General features: G+C 38.8%; 1 long non-coding RNA gene across 1 annotated transcript in view; it reads left to right on the forward strand.

The window, feature by feature from the left end:
- The window catches only part of LOC142603144 (uncharacterized), a 50,100-nt gene extending 47,626 nt beyond the window's left edge, over nucleotides 1-2,474 (forward strand). Inside the window, exon 9 of the long non-coding RNA XR_012837019.1 lies at nucleotides 1,703-2,474. This is a non-coding gene — a long non-coding RNA (uncharacterized LOC142603144). The remainder of the gene's footprint in view (nucleotides 1-1,702) is intronic.
- Nucleotides 2,475-6,000: the final 3,526 nt, after the last annotated feature.

Consider the following 6,000-nt stretch of genomic DNA (forward strand, 5'->3'; position numbering starts at 1 on the left):
TCGTCTCCCTTCCCAGAGGTTTCAGCGGCAGCAGTTTGCTGCGCTCTGTGCGAGGTCCTTTGCTATGAGACCCGGCCACGCGCCCGCGTCGTCTCAGAGGCTGTTGTGAACGGAAACGCACACAGTGCATCCGCTGTCAGGACCTGCGAGGTCTGGCCATGTTCAGAAGCAGATATTTAGGTGTTTAGAGGTTTTTACAGTTAGTTAGAAATGTACTCAGGTAGGAACTCAATCAAACTGAGGTACGAGCTGCAGGGGAATTTTTCAGGATCTACAATTTAAAGTGCCCAAGTCCCTTTAGAGAGCTTTCCACACCAATTAGTGACACTTTTAGAGTTAATGAGTAAGGAAGCAACAAGCATGAAAAAACAAAGTTTGCTGAAATGTGCGTGTCTGGCACAGAATTCAAAAGACTCTGGTAAATGATGTAAGAAGCAGAATTTCCTTTCAACAGATGCAGCTTTTGGGTACTGTTTTTGTGATGATGGAAGTTAGTAAATGTAAGTTTGCATCTTGTAGCTGATAGCGGACAACCCGCTGGTTGTGAAGAGATGGGCAAATATCACAAATTTGTATGAAATGTTAGAAACTGTCCCCGAGGCCAATTCATGCAGACTGTATCAAGCTATTCGTTTTTCTCAGGGAAAAAACCCTCAGATTTTAGGGAGCACTGACCTCTCTGAAAACCTTCTCTAAAAGCTGCCAGTGTTGATTTTGATCTCATGGAACAACAGAAAGTTTTATGTTGTTTACACAAATCCTCCCATTATTTTTGTTTGGTAATGGAATGTGTATTAATACCAAGTCTTCTGTGTTCTCACTTGGAACAAATGATCCCTAGCACTGACATTCAACCTGGGAAAATCTATTAGTACCTTGCCTAGTACCCAGAGCTTTTCTATTCTTGACTTTTTGACTGCAAACTTTGTTTCAGCTTTTCATGTCATGGCTCTCTGTCACCTGTCGAAGCAATATTATTTAACGGGGTTTTTTTATCCTCAAACAGTTCTTCATAGAATTTTGCCATCTGGCCATCATGGCCTGTTTTTCTGCATGTCATCTGGTTTTGATTTAACAATTCTAGTTTGTGGTTTAGAAACTCTCATCTGTGACCTCTGTATCTTGAATATCCTCTGTGAGTCACCTTCATCATCAGCATCTTCTAATTCCTCTCATTTCTTCTGATCGCCTCTTCCTATACCTGACTAAATAGATTTGTTTATTTTGGCTCTAGTTTAGCCTCTGATCTTGTGCCTATTTAATCCTTAATCCTTTTAACACCTCAGTTGATATGATACATATTTCTTTTGGGGCTGTCAGTTCTTTCTAAATGACTTCTTAACTACAGTAGTGTCTCAAGCATCCACTTAATATTTAGATTTTCCTCTTTCTTCAACACTAATAGCACAAATAATAATTCGTTATCGATGTTAGTAACGCAGTGCTCAAGCAGTAGGTGGAAGGCAGCGTTCAGCTAAAGCAGGGCTCCTGTAATATTTCCATTGCTCACATAAATGCAGCTAGACAAATGAGCTTGGGCTCTGAGACAGAAATTTCACCAACATAAATTTTGCAGCTGACAAAAGGAGATACAAGGCAATCTTTGGTTTGACCTTTTGTCCCTCAGTAACACTATGTTCAGGTTTCCCTGCATTGCTTGTGAAGAGGCAACAGTGTAGTAGACACAACGCTATTTTTTCAGTACAGAACTCTGCAGACCACTGGCCAACTTTGACAGATTTTCCTGTTCCAAAAGGGATGAGTGATCCCTAATATTTTTTCATTACCTCTGTGTGCAGTATTAAATTCATAAAAATTGTATGTATACCTGCTGGACTGCAAGAAAGATTGAATTCACTTATGCATTTATTCACTGATTTATGCTACTTCCTCCACAAGACTAAAGATCAGGACAAAACTTGGATCATCGATATAGTGACAGGAGCTACAGAAACCTCCTTACGGGTGACCTTTGGTGACAACAGTGTCTCATCTATGAGAGATCCTGGTTAAGGAGGAAAGGCACACTTTAAAAATCTGCTTTCCTTTGTATATATGCTGGAAAAATGATTCTATATCAAGAGAGGAAAATACAATTGAAATGGTATTTAATGCAGATAGTTCTTGAATATTCAAGAACATAAACTGACAGTAAATTGCTTTGTTAGAGAAATATGTATTTTTTAGCATTCCTTTCCTTTTTGGTCTTTTTTTTTTGTTCTTGTTCTTCTTTTCTAAAGACTTCAGATAAGCATTTTGTACATGGCAGAACATGTAAAGAATAACAATGACTGAGCTTGAAAAGTAGAAATTCTCTGTAATATATGAAAGTTCTTTTGTTGTTCTGGCAATTTTAATCAAAATAGTTGATCAAAAGAATAACTCTACAAGGCTGCTAAAGGCAAGTATGAAGTAGCCACAGTGTCACTTAGTAATTTCTGTCTTCATGATGAACATTAAAGCTTACTTAGTTTACAAACATTTTCCATGCTTAGATACATTTTATTAGTGATTAATAAGAGTTTGTGTTTCTTTGTTTTGCCTTGAATTAAAGTTGACTCCTGGAACGTGGCACCACTGCTTTTGCAAAGGTAGTGGTAAAAATTCATGCTCATACGCAGATCAGTGAATGTAAGCAAACATGCTTTACCATACCTGGGCACCGTGAAGACTGTATTTGCCATGAACTTGAATTACACAGACCCAAACCTTGGCTACAACTTGGCAGAGAGAGAATACATAGAAATGTGTGGCTAATTTTATCATTCCATCATTTGTGGCTTTGGTAATGGTGATGTAAAATCAATGATAAATCACATCTCTGTGTGAAATTGTCACTGGGCTGTCTCTTGACTGCTGCGGCAACAAAAATGCATTGCTTCCGCACAGATCTAACATCTTCAGAAAGAAAAGGACAAAACTTCTCCTGAAAGGCTCCCTTTTCATGCTTCGGTTGGCACTTGAGTTCGTTGTGAGAAAACATTACTGAAACGGGAGTGTACGGCTTGATACTGCTTGGCTCTATCGTATCATATGAAATATATATGAGAAATATAAATCCTGCTGGTCTCTTCTAGACCTGGTAGCTTTACAGCAAGCTGCTGGCAAATTTCAAGTCTTCTACTTTGACTTAGGCTTTCCCCCTCCCCAAGTAAGAACAATGATGCACAGCTGCTTGTCTTTGGACCTTTGGAATTGGCTGGAAATAAATATAGAAATACATAACTACTCTGCCTTTAAGAAAGGAGAACCTCAACTTCTGTGTAGCTTTTCTAGAAGAGCTGCTGAAAAACTTATGATGTCTTTTTTTCCCAACAATTGCTTCATAACTTTAAAAATTATTATCTCTGTTCTTATCTCCTTATTAGGCAATTTTAATCACTTTGCAGACATGGCAAATTCACCCTATTACTGAGAACATAAAAAACCCCCATGCATAGCTTTCACAGTTCAAATGAGCCATGCTTCAGAACATAAAAGCAAATATTTTCTACAAAAAGATAATTTCTTATCCAAATAAATACAATTAGAAGCAATCTGGTGAAATAGCACTCACAGTCCCAATTAGTGTATAAGAGACTAAGAGAAAATACAAAACTAAACAGTATCTAGAATCTTTTTTCAGTGTTTTTGTCTGATTTATTCTAATTCATCAAATTTTAGAAGTGAGCAATGCAATCATACTCTAGATTTTTAGCCAGAAACTTGAAGCAAACTTGCCATCCAAACTATGGACAAAGTCTTGGATGTAATGACTTCTCTTCCTCAAAAAAATATAGTAAACAATTTTGCAGTGTGCATGACTAAGTTTATCATTGGCCATGCTAAGTGGTATATACTTTACCATAGCCAGCTCAAAGAAAAAGCATTACAAAAGTGAAAGATGCAGAAATAGCCCTCATTTGTATATGCTATATACACAATTCAATGTACCAGCTTGTAGTAAGAACAGATCCAACCTTCCAGGGAGCATTGAGCTTTTGTGAACTGTTCAAGCACTCATTAGCTGTTGACATTCTTTAGAAATGAATATTTTATTTGAGTTTGGGAGAGTAGCACATGATCTAATAAAATAAACAAGTCATTGTCATCTGCAGGTAGTGTGCCAGATATATGACTTAAGCCTTGGTGGAAGGAATAGTACTATTTGCATACAATACTCATTTAATGCTAATGTTCGGAAAGCTCTGCTGACAGGTCTTGGCCTCTGCAGGGAGATATGAATCTTCACCTGCTGTCTGCTCCCACCTGCTGTTGAGGTCTCTCATAAACTTAAGGACAGCCCTTGGCTCCTCTAAAAAAAAATTAATCATTCTATATATAACTACTCTGCACCGGTCATTTAAAGCATAACTCGCCAGCCTCAACTTCTTTATCAGTACTTATATGAGTATGCTAGACTGCGTCTTTTGTGAAAATAAATATGAGGGGAGTGATTTGTGATCGGTGCCTTCTGCTCTACTCAGACTGAGGACAGGGTTGCATACAACATCCTATTCCCCCGCAGCCCTCCTGGCTGAGCAGATGTACCGGAGGACTCCAACTGGCACGTTCAGCACTGCGTGGTGAAAGGGCGTCCCACCCGAGAGGCAGCCACTCCTATATTTCAATCCTTATCTCCAGAGACAGCTGACTAGATTTATGGAACCGAGTATGACTTGGCATAGATATCTTTAATACCATCATAGAAAAACTGCATCAGCTCCCTCAAGAACATTACGTTTACTCAAATGCTCACTATTTAGCACACTGAAAGGTTTTGTTTTGCCCAAAGGACATTAATAGAGAACTAACTAGAAGGCACATTTTAAAAGTTGATGGATTTGTAATAAAAGTGCATGTTTCGCTAACTGTTATGCCATGGGAACTGATAAAATGTACAATATCAATTAAACCCACTTGCAAGCTGTCATACCAAAAAAAAAAAAAAAAAAGTATGAGCTTTTAAATGTTCAAAGCATCAGCTTACAGAGCAGGAACTAATTAAACATGCACTAATGAGGCATGATCTTATGAAACAAGAATTAATGAAACTTCAAAGTGCTACCTTTTGAAGTACAAAGCTGGCAAAAAAACCTCCAGAAAATTGCCTAACTACTCGGAGTCAGGTGCCAGTCCAGGCTCCAAGACTGGCCTAAAAATCAGTCATACTCCCTCCCATAGCCACAAGGAAGCGAAAAAATCAATCTGGACTAACTTCTGATGGTGGCATTTAAGGACTTGCTCCCCAATATACATATTTATATAATATGGACAACCTCCAGCAGGAAGTGAGCAATACCATCACCTCGCCAAGAGGAAACAGCTGGGGGCTAAACTACACAAAGCTGTTAAGTCCTGTGTCTGCAGGAGACTGTTATGAAGTTAACAGAGAGAAGACAAATTCCTGATCTTGGCAGCTGGAGCCTTACAGCTTTGCTATCTGGAACTTTCTAAGCCAGTGTTTAGGAGTTTCTCTAGCTAATGTACCAAGGGAGTGACAAAACCAAGGGTTGGAGTGTCCAACTCTTGTTGCTTCCCTCCCTGCCTAATGAAGAGTTAGTTAATACAAAGCAGGACAGCTACAAAATAAAAATCAGGGACACATCCAGAAATAACAAATAGTCTGGTAGCTAAGGATGCTTGCCAGACATGCAGAAGACTGCCTTGTAGGTCCTGGCTCTGAACCAAGGCCAAGCAAGGACTCAGTTTTGGTATCCAGCACCCGTACCAGCAGGTTACAGAGGTCATAGGAGCACTTGTTTTCTCCATCAGCAAAATATTTCACTAGATTAGAGAAACACTGTGAAAAATTACTTTTTGGGGAATTTTTCAGAGGTTATCAGTGTAAGATGTGTCCTTTCAAAAAACCTGGGGATGAGGCTACCCAGGACAGAGAATGAATTTTAAGATACTTTTCCAACCAGTAACAACTGATAAACTGCCATTTGCAACTGTCTAGACCTTTTCAAAATGTACTTAATCCAAAAGATGCTGTTGCCGAATCTTTGCTTTGAATAC

The sequence above is a fragment of the Balearica regulorum genome, chromosome 10 (genome assembly GCF_011004875.1).
Source record: "Balearica regulorum gibbericeps isolate bBalReg1 chromosome 10, bBalReg1.pri, whole genome shotgun sequence".
Classification (NCBI taxonomy): domain Eukaryota; kingdom Metazoa; phylum Chordata; class Aves; order Gruiformes; family Gruidae; genus Balearica; species Balearica regulorum.